Raw genomic sequence first — 14,382 nt, 5'->3', positions numbered from 1 at the left:
CTGATTTTGTTTCATTTGTTGCATTAATTGCAATAATAATGTATTAGTGTCTGGAATCTGTTCCTCTATGCTTTTCGGCAGTGCATTTGCACCGGCAACATTCACATTTTGACAAGCAGAAAATGTGTCTTGACTTATTTGAGAAAACGGTGAGGACGCAAAACCTGAATGTACAGTATTTGCAAGATTGTGTCCTGTCATTTCGGATTCCTAACGCGAGCTGTTGCCGACCGATCGATCGATAATGCTTCCCTGTTCACTAATTGTTTCACTGCATACAACATTATTTGCAGCCCGCTCCATTTCCCTATGCACTATTACCAAATTACCACTTTGAACATTAGTTAATTCATTACATGGTGGGGCTAACACACTGCTTTCGTCTTCACTGTCATTTCTCGGTTTACTTTGGAGCCTAGTATTACGTTTTTCACACGCCATTATTGTCACAATATTTCACACGACAACACAGAAAAACACAATTTGAAGAGCAAAAATAAGAGAACACATTAAAATAGCAAATAATATCTAGTTAATTGCAAGCGCAGCTGCGAAATACTTGTTGCAAATGTACATCCATGCCACAACTGTTTTACTGTACAACAATGAAAGACTACAACTACAAAGGAGATTCTCTCCGCAATTACGTGCTAGCAGTAAACAAAATGTACACTAATTACACAAACTACAAGAAAAAAGTCAGAAGATTCCAGTGAGGTATCCTCGGCTAGGGGTCGACATATGAAACGTCCCCTTAGAACAATTATACAAGATTGTGCTTAAACTGACACACAATATTTTTAGCGCAACGCAATCTGACTTTCAAAAATCCCTACAAAAGAATGGCCCTCACTAACATTTACCTATACCTTTCACAAATCACTTACCTCACCAAAAATCTTCGTTACTCAAGCTAACAGCCAACTGCCCAACGCTACAATGGCGAGTATTACAACAATGCCAACCAGCCACAGACTGCACACAGCACAGCCAGTGATTTTCATACCGAGGTGGTGTTACAAATATTAATTCTAAACAGCCTACTTTCACTCTCGGCAGACTATTGACATTGTGGATCTCGGAATACTGAATTCGCTAACGATTTCCGAAATGGAATGTTCGATGCGTCTAGCTCCAGCTACCATTCGGCGTCCAATAGCTGTTAATCGTCGGTTTGCGGCCATATTCACGTCGGAAACCTTTTCACGTGAATCACCTGAACAGAGATAACAGCTGCGCCAATGCACTGCCCTTTAATACCTTGAATACGAGATACTACCGCCATCTCTGTATGTGTCTGTCGTTAACCCATGACTTTTGTCACGTAGATGTATGTTTTCCATTGAATCCATAATTCTACAGTTGCTGACTACTACCATATTCAAGATTACAAACATAAGAAATTTCGAGAAACTTCTAGAAATAATAAATCCTAAATAACAAATAAGTGCTGATGATGATGGTCTTCAGTCAGAAGGCTGGTTTGATTCAGCTCTCCACGTTACTCTATCCTCCGCAAGACACTTCATCTGCGAATAATTATTCCAGTCCACATCCATTAGAACCTGCTTACTGTATACAAGCCCTGGTCTCCCTGTGCAATTTTTACCCCCCCCCCCCCCCCCTCACTTCCTTCCATTAGCAAAAAGCCAATTGTCCAAAATTTCTCATTTCCCCAAATCAGTTTAGTACCTCCTCTCTAGTTATTTCAACTATGCATCTAATTTTCAACATTCCCTTTATGTCTCTACATTGCAAAAGCTTCTATTCTCTTCTTGTCTGGACTGTTTGCAGTCCACGTTTTACTTCCATGGAAACTACACTCTATACAAATGCATTCAAAAATTACTCAGATTTATACTCAATGTAAATAAATTTCTGTTTTTCAGAAACATTTTTCTTGTTGTTACCAGTCTGCATATTATATTCTCTTTACTTCGACCATAATCAGTGATTCTGACGCCCAAACTGCAAAAGTAATTGACTACTTTTAGTGTCTGGCAAAGAAGTTTTTTGCGATGGCATTGTTGCGTAAAAAGTACTTCGTTTGCTTGCCGCGTCAAATTCGGATAAAATTCCAAGCTTTCAATTATTGCCTCCGTCATCGTCGTCAGGGACTAACACTGACGCCGTGAACTACCAGTTGCAGTGTCTGATTTCCTAAGGCGATTCCCTTAGCGCCCGCAGGTGTAATTCGACTACACTGCATTATTAATTTTTCTTGATATTATTGTTTCGGCTACTGTGGGAGCCAGCACCGACACAAACAACGAAGGAGAGAAGTTGAGACGGCCGTTGGCAGGAATCCAAAATCATCTGTACAAAACACTTTCGAATTAACAGAAAACTTTAATTTTCTTAGGGGGAAAACAAAACTTAACTTCCTGTGCCTCCTACGTGCAATTACATTTACAATCTATTACACTCGCAGGCTAATTATCGTCTTACTATTACTCAGTACTGATCCTCTCGAAGTCTGCGACCGAACTGGACCGAACCAGCGATGGGCGACTGGTTAGATCGGCGTTGGCGAGGGGCGCTGAACTCTTGTCTTCCTGGAGGTGTTGCGCTGCCCGCTCTTTCCATCTCAGGGCCTTTTCGATGCCGTTTCGCGGTGCTGCGCTCGTAGGTGTGCAGTCGATGCTTTACGACTGCACAGATATTTATCTTATAACCTCTTTTCAAGACGCTATCTATTCTAATCAGCTTAGTGTGCGATTTGTGCTTTTACCAGTGGGAGTCTTAGGGGCTTAGTATTATATGTTACTAGCTTGGACCGTGGCGTCACCTATGGTTAAAGTTATTTACAAATTGATGTTAACGCCGAAACTCACTATTCACGCGTATGCACTATCAGAAAAGCCATCCCTTGTTATATCTTTAAAAGTGCGGTCGGAGTGGCCGTGCGGTTCTAGGCGCTTCAGTCTGGAACCGCGTGACCGCTACGGTCGCAGGATCGAATCCTGCCTCGGGCATGGATGTGTGTGATGTCCTTAGGTTAGTTAGGTTTAAGTAGTTCAAAGTTCTAGGGGACTGATGACCACAGATGTTAAGTTCAGAGCCATTTGAACCATTTTGAACATTATAGGTAAAGCTTATTTACAAAATCAGCTACATAGGGGTAAACGAGGGGAATTCAAAAAAATAAAGGGACATTTGTGAAAAGCTGTACTCATTCTGATGATAGAGAACGGAAACATACGTTATTTTTCTACGTAACCCTCCTGGACATCAGTGCAGTTTTCCCGACGTTTTACGAGTTTTTTTATTTCATCAGAAAATACGTTTTTCGGTTGCATCTCTAACCAATTTTGCACTGCAGCAATGGAGTCTTCGCCACTTTCAAATCTTCTTCCCTATAGTGCTTCCGTTAAGGCTCCAAACATGTGAAAATCGCTGGGAGCTAGGTCTGGACTGTATGGTGGATGTTCCAGCACCTCGAATCTCAACTCCTTTATTGCGTCGACTGTCCATTTGGCAGAATGTGAGCGAGATTTATCTTGCTGCAGGATGACGCCTCCTCACAGTTTTCCACGACGTTTGGATCTGATTGCAGGTTTTAGTTTCGTACGCAACACATCACATCCACCATACAATACAGACCTGTCTCTAAGCCCTCGTTTACGCTGGGGCTACGTCTTGCAACATTGCGGCATATTACGGAAATGTGGTGTGCGTCGACTTGTAGCATGCTACAACAGGCAACATCTTCCGGCGTATGTTGCATGCGGCAGGTTAATTTATACCAAAGCAACAGAATTTTTACCACTCGTGTGTCGGTCTTGCAGTATAATGGATGATAAAGTGATCGCAGCGGCGGCCTACTTTGTACTTGCACATGCGGCTAACAACGGAAATGAAAACCAAAGTAAAAGAAAACGATGGTGGAAGAGAAAAGTATTTAAAGAAGGTCCACGAAATAGTATCCTAGGAACTAGAAGCAGAAGATGACACGTTATTTTGTAATTTTACGAGAATATCGAATGAGGACTTTAATTACTTACTGCAGTTAACTACACCTCTTATTGTAAAGAAAGATAACAACTGCCAAGACAAACCTCTTATTGTAAAGAAAGATAACAACAGCCAAGACAGTATTTCACCAAGAATTCGATTTTTAGCCACTGGCGATTCATACAAGTCACTAATGTACTTATTTAAAGTGCCATATTCTGCTATTTCCCTCATAGTGCCAGAAGTATGTGAAGCAATTTATTGGTGTTCAAGAATTACATAAAGGAAAGCACGCAAAATTCAATACTGATTTCATTTAAGTAATGTTTTATTGGCATTTTTAAGCAAATTAAATTGGATATTAAAGAACTGTTAAAAATACTTATTTCTAAAATGGAATTAATTCGAGATCTTCTGTGTCCGTTTGAACAAATTCTTCACATTTATTATTGTCCATATATACAATTTCACAGCCAGGTTTTGCAACCACTTTTTCGATGCTCGGAATTTGCTACTCATACTCCCCCAAGGACGCTTTAAAAAGAACATTTGAAAATATGTACTTGACATATGTGGGAGGTACATGTTCTTCAAGAGCTACCTCACCGTCATCTTTTGATGCCGTGTCCTTTGTGCCATCAGTCTGAAAAAATAGGGAAAGTAATGAGTATGTTTTACTTTTCAGATTTCAATGGATGTTGAAGAACGGCAGAAGGTAGCAAGAAATTTCGAAGTGAAGTGGAATTTCCCTCACTGCATAGGAGCCATATATGGCAAACATATGCAAATTTTGTGTCTTCCGAATACTGGAAGTGAATATATCAGCTACAAAAAAAAAAAAAAACATTCAGCATTGTCCTTATGGCAATTGTAGACGCAAATTACTGCTCTCAATATGCAAATGTTTGATGCCACAGGGACAGAAAGAGAGGGGAGGAGGTGATTGACTTAGAGGGGGAGAGAAACTAACTTTACTGAAGGGGAGAGTGACGGAGGGGGTAGGAGGTGATAGAGGAGAGAAGCAGATGGACAGAGAGAAGGGCAGTAGAAGATGGGGAGTGGGAAAAGAACAAGATGGACATAAGGGGATGGTAGAGACATCTGGGCAATGCCGAGTTTATTTACCTCATTTATAAGATTAATAAATCTTCATATGTTGTTAATTAACAACTTTGTAAATGATTCATGTAATATACATACTCAAACTATATTAAAATATGAGATGAATAAAATGTAAAATTAAAATTTTTGTGTTGTTTTGAGCTTAATTTTAACACACTGAAATTATAAGTGAATGTTGACTAGTTAAATCATCGTATTATGACAAAGCCACAGCAAAGTGTGGCCGGTTCAGCTAGTACTACAGTATATAATTGTCATTTTAACTTACAGAGTTTAGTTGAAGGGACGAGATGAATGAGACTGCTCCTGAAGATTCGAGGGTTTGCCTGTTGGTTTGTCAAGGGCGCTATGGTGCTGAGACTTGATCGACCTTGCTGCAAATTTTTCTGCATCGAAGCAACGCAATGGAGGTCCATTTATTGAAATGAAAAGTAGATTTGAAAGTGTCGGAATTTGTAAGTGATTTCTCTGATCAGTCAGTGTTAAATTCATGGCACTAAATCAGCGTTCACATTCAACTGTAGAAATAGGTATAACTTCGACTTCTTTCACAAGTTCCTTCACAGAATTGGGCATGTGTTGAGGATTTTCTTTATAGATTCGAATATCTTTAACTAGTGACGCACAGGTGCTTTCACGTAATTTAAAATCCACCTTATTACACAAGCGAGAAATTGACATGTTAGCATAAAACACACATTCATAATCATCTGAAGGCCATGTATCTGAATTTAATACGGCTACATCCGAAAAGAAATCCAATTCCTCAAAGCAGTTTTTTATATTGTCTACCAAAGACTGAAAAAAATTCTTCCGAGATGTCTGAAATCTGTTATGTTCATCACAAGATGGTTCTTTAATTAACACCCCTTTGAATGTGCGCTTCTCCTCCAACTCTTTTACAATCATCCTAATTCGTGGCGAGTCATTTGTTTTCAGTGTTTCAGGAGTTCTGATAGCCACGTCAGTTTCTTGTTTTGCTTTCAGGACTGAAGAATTTCTGTTCTGCATAAAGAATGATAATACTTGCAGAACTTCTAGGGCCGCACAAGGCATAACTAATTCCATTACAAGCAACCACATTGTGAGATGTTTTAGTTATCCTTCAAATTTAGATTTCTCCTGAGTTCATCGGGAACCATCATGTCTCAGTTTTTCAAAAAGATGGACAAGAGAACTGTGACTTTCAAGAAGAGCTCAAACAGCATTAAGTGAGGAAGCAACCCAACGTACGTGAAAAATACGACCTAGCTTTAATAGCTGCGAGGACAATTCTTGTGAAACACTTTGTAGTAGTCTCTGATTTTTGGGACTTCGAGGAAACATAGAATATAAGGAATCTAAAAAAAACCTGTATATGGTACACATATGCTACATCATTCATAACATCGTGGACAATTAATTCCATTTTGTGATTCATACAATGAATGACAGTTAAATCCTGATGTAAATGACTACGCAGTAGAGCGGCTACGCCTTTGTAAGGTGCAAGCATTGTTGAGACACCATCTGTTGCGATACCTACAAGGCGGTTTTTTAGTACATCATTTGTAGTGCCATACTTTTCAAGAACTGCTAACAATGTGCTGAAAATGCATTCTCCTGTCCCACTTTCTAATTCAACAATGTCTAAAAAATAATTGCAAGCAACTCCCTCAAAGGACAAACGTAAATATATTATTAAACAAGTTTTTTTGGAAACCGTTATATTTTCGTCCATCGTGATAATAAAGTTTGTACCTGATTCTACAATGAAGTGAGCAAGATTATTTTCATTTCTCCTCCTACAAACATAATGATATTTCGGCATGCATGGTCAGAATGAAGCATATTACCGACTGATAAACCATTAACTTTGGTAGTTCGATTACTGCAGGATACGATTTGAATGATAATTTCTGTTTAGCTATTATATATGCAGATCTTAACAACGAAGCAATTGCGATTACTTTTTCTTGATGTTGCTTTCTCCACAACTTTTCACTTTCACTGATACATTTTTCTAAACTTTTCTTTTCTTTTATACTCATGATTTCTACGCTTTTCATGTGTGATTTGCACTTTGCATGATCTCCGATTTTATCATTAGGTTTTTGGCGTTATTAGCAGAAACACCAGCTAAAAACGCGTTGTCGATAGGCACCCGTTCATTGCCTTCCACCTTAAGTTCACGAACTTGAGAACACACTGTACATATTACTAAGTTTTTGTCATTTACGGACAGCCACGGCTTAGTCATTTTACCAGTTTTGAAAACGTGATAAGGCAACACAATTTCCTACTATAATCTCAGGAGTACTGTTACTCCCATTCCTACCTTGAGACGTGTCACAGTTTTCAGTCACCGGAGATTCAGTCTCTTCCCCTGTATTAGCACCATCATTACCGTTTTCTTTTTTACATTCACCGTCTGTTTTAACTCCTTTTCGCCACTGTTAGTATCCTGAATGTCAGAGTTTGTACACGTACCAGGTAAGAAATCAGAAATTTTGCTTTGTTTGAATGACATCCTGAAATTCCGTAGTTCTTACAGGCCTGGACGCACTGAACTCTCTAATGAAGCTACTGAAGCGGAAACGTGTGAAGATCGCCGTGTGTTTGGCGGATAGCGAGGCAACGAACGAACGGCACCAATTAATTTGGAGTACGCGATGCTCCACCCACTTGGTTCGCGGCTAGCGAAGTCAGGTTGTCCGATCCCGTCTGATAGGTACCGTTGCGCACTTCGCACTACTTTCTGTACTTTGTGCTTTGGTCCCAGGCGCGTTAGTCCGCGCCATACCGTTGCCAAAAGGTGGTCTAACGGTAGATGGTCGCACAGGTACCGGGCCGGTCAGCACCCTGGGTCAGGGCCCGGGGTGGGAATTTCAGCCCCCAGCTCACCCGTTTCTGCGGTACGACTGCTGCGGTATGACTGCCACACCACTTCCCTCGCAAGCTCGCAAGTAAACGGACGACACACCTTAGACGAAAGCAACGATGACAGCATGACAATGATGATTTAGTTCTAAATGTTTTGAAATGCTTAACTACTACATAACACTTTTTTCAAAATTAATAAGCGAACATATTAATAGTATTAATCGTAAGACTGTATTAAAAACTTCCTGTATTCGTCTGCACAAACTTAAATTATATGTAAAGTTTTACTCCAGTGCGGGGGAAATAAACATCCCAGGTTGGGATGCATAAACTAAAACCAGAGGAGGGGATGGTCTGATGCAGAGGGGGTGAAATCCCCCCCATCCCCCCCTGTGCAAATCGCACACTGATTCAACTGTCATTCCATGTCCTTTGCTGTCTCTGACAAAATTACAATGTCGTCGGCAAACTGAAAAGTTTTTGCTTCTTCTTCCTGTTCTTCAATTTCCTTTCCAAATACCTCCTTGGTTTTCTTTACACTTTGCTCAAAGTTCAGAGTGAATAACGTTAGGTATAAGCTGCAACCCTGTCTCTTCACTCCTCAACTACTAGTTCACTTTCCAAGATGCTACTCCAGGCGGGTGTAAAATGAACGTGCGAAACGGAAAATACAGAACGCGAAAATGAAGATTTGGCCCTGTCTGACAACCCCCTGAAGCAGATCTTAGGATCTCTTAATGGTGATATTATCTCCTCCTTCTTGCTCGTTAACATATAAATTACATCAACATAAATGAATAATTAAGGGAACTAGTAACTACAAATGATAAATGCTGTTTCTGCTTATACATTTATTGTGGATTAAAACCCATTTATATATTACAAATGTTTATATATCAATGTTCAATGGACTTAAAGATACAAAGGGATTTCCTAACTAATATGATTGATCAATTGCCCAAATCTGCCCCTTTTTATGGCTACGCGGTTTAACATAAATAATGCGATATGACTGACATCACCTACGTACCAAACAATAGAAGACACTACTTTCAGAGATGATCTACAGTGGTGTGAAACCTCAGTGGAAATAAAATTTACGTTATCACAGCTGTTTAGCTTTATAGCCCTAACAAGCAGAAGCACCGTATGTACTGCGTCCGGTGCATCAGAGTGATGATTCTTGTACATGTCTGTGCTATAACGTGCTATAACTACTACAACTCAGACTCCATTCAGTTTTGCGCACTGACCACTCAGCAGGTTCATATACATTACAATGTACAATATAATTTTTCACACGAATTTTGCCTGTGTTTTTATCCGTGAGGGATATTCTAACTCTAAATAAAATCTCCCTCTATCCTGAATTATAAGCATAAATCATTGTCAAAATCAATTTACCTAATTATTGGCTGAAAATTGTATAGATAGTAATGTTGCATTGCACCTGGGAACTTGCATATTCAAATTGGGGTATATTTTCCGCCACAAAGTTGCAGTTATGCAGATGCCGTTATTATTTTTCAGTGTAGTACGTTGCGGCCATACGGATACAGCTTGATTGTGCTTACACGAATGTAAAAGTGAATCTGTTTTTATTCTTTCGTCTTACTGCTGCATCCCATTTGTCGTGTATAATATGTTTTTATGTATAATTTTGTGGAGGGGTAATATCATACGATTTTTGTGTCTTGTGTGTTAAGTAATGTTCAAAATTAGGACCAAAGCCATTCCAGATGTTAGCATGACTGTATCACATATTTAATTTTTGGCTGAAAGATTGAATCAAACGCGTGTCGCTCCAGATACAGTAATAGTAATTTTCGACACACAAATAGTGGCAATAATTCATTATATTTAATTTCTGAGGCAGGTTAACATTACTTTAACACGGTCATTCCTTAGTTACGCTAGCTGTATTTTTCAACAGAAATTTAAAAATTAATCCGTATAGTATTTTATACATTGTTTGAGAGCTTTTCCTCTGCATTTGTACCAAAACTATGAAACACGTCGAAGAAAACGATCTATTGAAACATAACCAGCACCGATTAGAAAAACGTCGTTTTGTGAAACACAACTGGTTCATTCTTCACACGACACATGCAGCCTCTAATCAGATTGCGTACCTATGCAGTGCCGTCTCACTTGCGCAACTGAATTCCTGATTTCCCGTCAGAAGGGTCACAGTTTGTAGTAATTGATAGGACGTCATCTAGTGAAACAGAAGTTATACCTGGGGTTCCCCAAGGCAGCATTACAGGCACTCTGCTGCTGTTAACCTAGATAAACCCTTTAGGAGACAATCTGAGCAGCCCATTTAGATTGTTTGCCGATGGTACTGTCGGTTAACATCTGGCGACGTCATCAGAAGACAAAACGAATCAGACAAGATATCTGCGTGGTGCGAAAAGCGGAAGTTGACCATAAACAATAAAAAGTGTAAAGCCACCCGCATAAATATTTAAAAAATTCGGTTACACAATAAATCACACACATTTAAAGGTTGCCGATTCGACTAAATAGTTTTTTTGTTGACAGTATTCTGACCAGTTTGATGTGGCCTGGCACAAATCCCACTCTTGTACAACCTCTTCATTTCAGGGTATTACTTGCACCTTACGTCATCAGTTATTCGTTGTATGTTTTGGAATATTTGTCTTCCCCTAAGGATTTCATCCTCTACAGCTCCCTTTTGTACCACAGAAGCTATTCACGGATATCTCAACACGCGTCCTCTCACCCTGTCCCTCATACTTGTCAGTGTTGTCCATATTCCTTTCCTCACCGTTTCTGTAGAGAACCTCCTCATTCCTTACCTTATTAGTCCACCCAATTTTCAACATTGTGTTGTAGAACCACATCTCAGATGCTTCGATTCTCTGCTTTTCCGGTTTTTCCACAGTCCATGTTTCACTACCATACAATGCTGTGCTCCAGGCGTACATCCTCAGAAATTACTTTCTCAATTTGAGGCCTATGTTTGACATCTTTTGGCCACCAATGCCCTTTTTCCCTGCACTAGTCTGCCTTTTTTGTCCTTGCTTCGTCCGTCTGGCGTTATTTTGCTTCCCAATTTTCAGAATTTCTTAACGTCGTCTACTCCGTGATCCCCAGTTCTGAGATTAAATTTCTCACTAATCCCATTTCTGCCACTCTTCTTCGGTTTTTTCTCAATATATATTCCGTGTGCAGTAGATTTTCATTCCGTTCAATAAGTCTCGTAGTTCTTCCCCGTTTTCAGTGAGGATAACCATGTCATCAGCGAATCTTGTCATTGGTATTCTTCTATCCTGAATTTTCATGCCACCCTTAGAACTTTCTTTTAGACCCGCCGTTGCTTCTTCGATTTATAAGTTGAACAGTAGGTGCGAAAGACAACATCCTTATCTTAAATCCTTTTTAATCCGAGTACTTAGTTCTTGATGTTCGATTCTTATTTGTTTCCCTCGGGTTTTTCTACATATTAGACATTAGCCGGCTTTCCCTGTAGCTTATTCCTATTTTTCTTAGAATTTCGAACATCTCGCATCACTTTCCATAGTCGAACTCTTTTTCTGAGTTTATAAACCTATGATATTGTATCGATTTTTCTTAGTTCGTGCTTCAATTATCAGGTGCAACGTCAGAACTGCCTCTGTTGTGCCTAAAACTTTCCGGAAGCCATAGTAATCGTCACCCAAATGATCCTCAATTGTATTTTCCATTCTTCTGCATAATATTCTTGTCAGCAACTTCGCTGCATGAGCTTTCAAACTGATTGCTAGATAGTTCTCGCACTTGTCTGCCCTTGCTATCTTCGGGATTGCGTGGATGATATTTTACCGAAAATCTGGTAGCATGTCTCAGGTCTCATATATTCTACACACCAAATAGAATAATCGTTTGGGTGCCAATTTCCCAATGGCTTTAGGAATTCAGAAGGAATGTTAGCTACTCCTTGTGCTTTATTTGATTGCAAGTCTTCCCAAACACCGTTAAACTCTGTTTCTAATACTAGATCCTTCATGTCTTTCACATCGCCCTCCGTTTCTTCTTCTATTGCTTCATCATACAAGTCCTTCCCTCGTAGAGGTCTTCACTATACCTACTCTCCACCTATTCGTTCTGCGCTTAACACTGAAATTTCCACTGCACTCTTAGTGCTGACTCCCGCTCTTTTAATTTCTCCGAAGGTTGTTTTGAGTTTTCTGTATGGTGAATAAGACCATTTCTTTTCCAATTTTTTGAGTTGTACCTGCACTCATTTCGCCGTGGCTTCCATGAACTTCCTTTTTCTTTTATTCATAAGTGACTTATATCGTATTTATGTCTTTCCCCGAACATTTTTGTACTTCCTTCTTTCGTCTATCAGTTGAAGCATTTCTTCTGTTACCCAAGGTTTCTTCGCAGTTACTTAAGTTGTACCTGTGTTTGTCTGTCCAATTTCTGTGATTACCCTTTTTAGAGAAGTCAATTTCTCTTCAGGTGAAATGCCTACTGAGGTACTCATTACCGCAGAATCTACAGCTTTGAAGAACATAAACGCACTACATTGTTCCTGTACTTCAGTATCTCACTTCTTTTCACATTGATTTTTCCGGACGATTCTCTAAAACTTCAGCTTACTCTTCATCATTACTAAATTGTGATCCCAGTCTATACCTGCTCCTGGGTACGCCTTACAATCAGATATCCGGTTTCGGCATCATTGTCTTCAATGACGTAATCAAACTGGTACTTTCGCGTGTCTGCAAACCTTATCCTCGTATACCTCTTTCTCTTGCGATTTTTGAATAGTTTACTCGTTTTTTATTGGCTGGAATTTGTCTCAGGAGTCAATTAGTCTTTCTCCTCTCCCACTCCTTTCACCAAGCTCTCATTCTTCCGCAACTGTTTCTTCTGTTCCTTTCCCTACTTATGATTATGATTATTAGATTATCGTCTCTCTTTACAATCTGAATTGCTCATTTAATATCCTCATACCTTTATTCTACCTCTTCATCTTTTGCTTGTAACGTCAGCATGTATACCCGTTGTTTTGGCGTTAATTCGTTGTCGTTCCTCAGCCGTTCATACTAGCTTACACTCTGCCCAACGTTTTTATTCATCACGAATCTTTCTCCAATGATACCTTTTTCTGCTGCTGTTGATGTTAGCGTATGTTCGTTTGGCCAGAAATTCCTATATTCTTTCCATTTCGATTCATTGGTCCCCACTATATTTAGAGTGAGTATTTACTGTTGCCCTTTCAGGTTTTCCAGCTCCTCAATCACATTAAAACTTTTAAATACCCAGTCTTTACATTTACGAGCAACTTAATTTGGAAAGATCATATAGAAAATGTCGTGGGGAAGGCGAACGAAAGATTGTTTTTTCCTGGCAGTACACTTGGAAGCTGCAACAGATCTTCTAAAGAGACTGCCTATACTTCGGTTGTTCGTTGTCTTGTAGAGTACTGCTGCGCGTTACAGATGCTGACCAGACATGATTGAGGGAGGATATCGAAAAAGTTCAAAGATGGACAGTCCGTGTAGTACTATCGCGAAATAGGAAAGTGTCGCGGATATGACACTCGAGTTGGTGTGACTGTCATTAAAATTAAGGGCGTTTTCCGTTACGATGAGATCTTTTCACGACGTTTTAGTTATCATGTTTCTCCTTTGAAAGCCAAAATGTCGTATTGACTCCGACCTACATAGCGAGAAATGGCCATATTTATAAAATAAGAGATATTAGAACTCGCACGGAAAGATTAAGGTGTTCGTGTTTGCCACCCGCTGTTCGAGAGTGGAACGTTAGGGAAATAGTCTGAATCCTCCGCCGAACACTTAAGGGTGAATTGCTAAATAGTTATGTAGGTATAACTTGAAGAGATATAGCTATAAGAGTTTGAGATTTGAAGAAAACCGTAGGACAGTTGCCCAATCCAGAATCGTTTTTTGGGTACATGACCGGTGTCGGAAAGGTTACAGTTCCATCATCTGGTGTAAAAAATAAAATCAATTAATCATCTGAGTCATCCTTAGCCCACTGCTGTCATGGGCAAAAGTTTCATTCATGGTTTTCCTGTTTGTGTTCCCAAACGCCAGCACGGTGGAAGGCCTTTATAGAAATTTTGTCCCATGTACTCTTTTGACACGGGACCTTTGGTTCCATGACAGCATTGGGGTAAGGATGACCTCAGATGATGAACTGATTTTATTTTTTATACCAGATGATGGAACTGTAACTGTTCCGAAACCTATGGTAAATTAAGTAACTGTCCTGCTGTTTTCTTCACTTTTCAAAATTGACTTGTACAGCTGCGGCTGCCCGATAAGAACTCTTGATACCTAGAAGAGACAGTACAAATTATCGTCGCAAAGACTTAATGACTGCCGCTTATAGCGATGCAAAGTCATCATCAGGTGTTGTTGCCTCTGTTATCAACCCTAATGTTGCTCTGATGACGCTCTTCCA

This window comes from Schistocerca gregaria, chromosome 5, assembly GCF_023897955.1.
Source record: "Schistocerca gregaria isolate iqSchGreg1 chromosome 5, iqSchGreg1.2, whole genome shotgun sequence".
Taxonomy (NCBI): domain Eukaryota; kingdom Metazoa; phylum Arthropoda; class Insecta; order Orthoptera; family Acrididae; genus Schistocerca; species Schistocerca gregaria.
The sequence above is the reverse complement of the archived record's forward strand: the minus strand, read 5'-3'. Positions refer to the sequence as shown.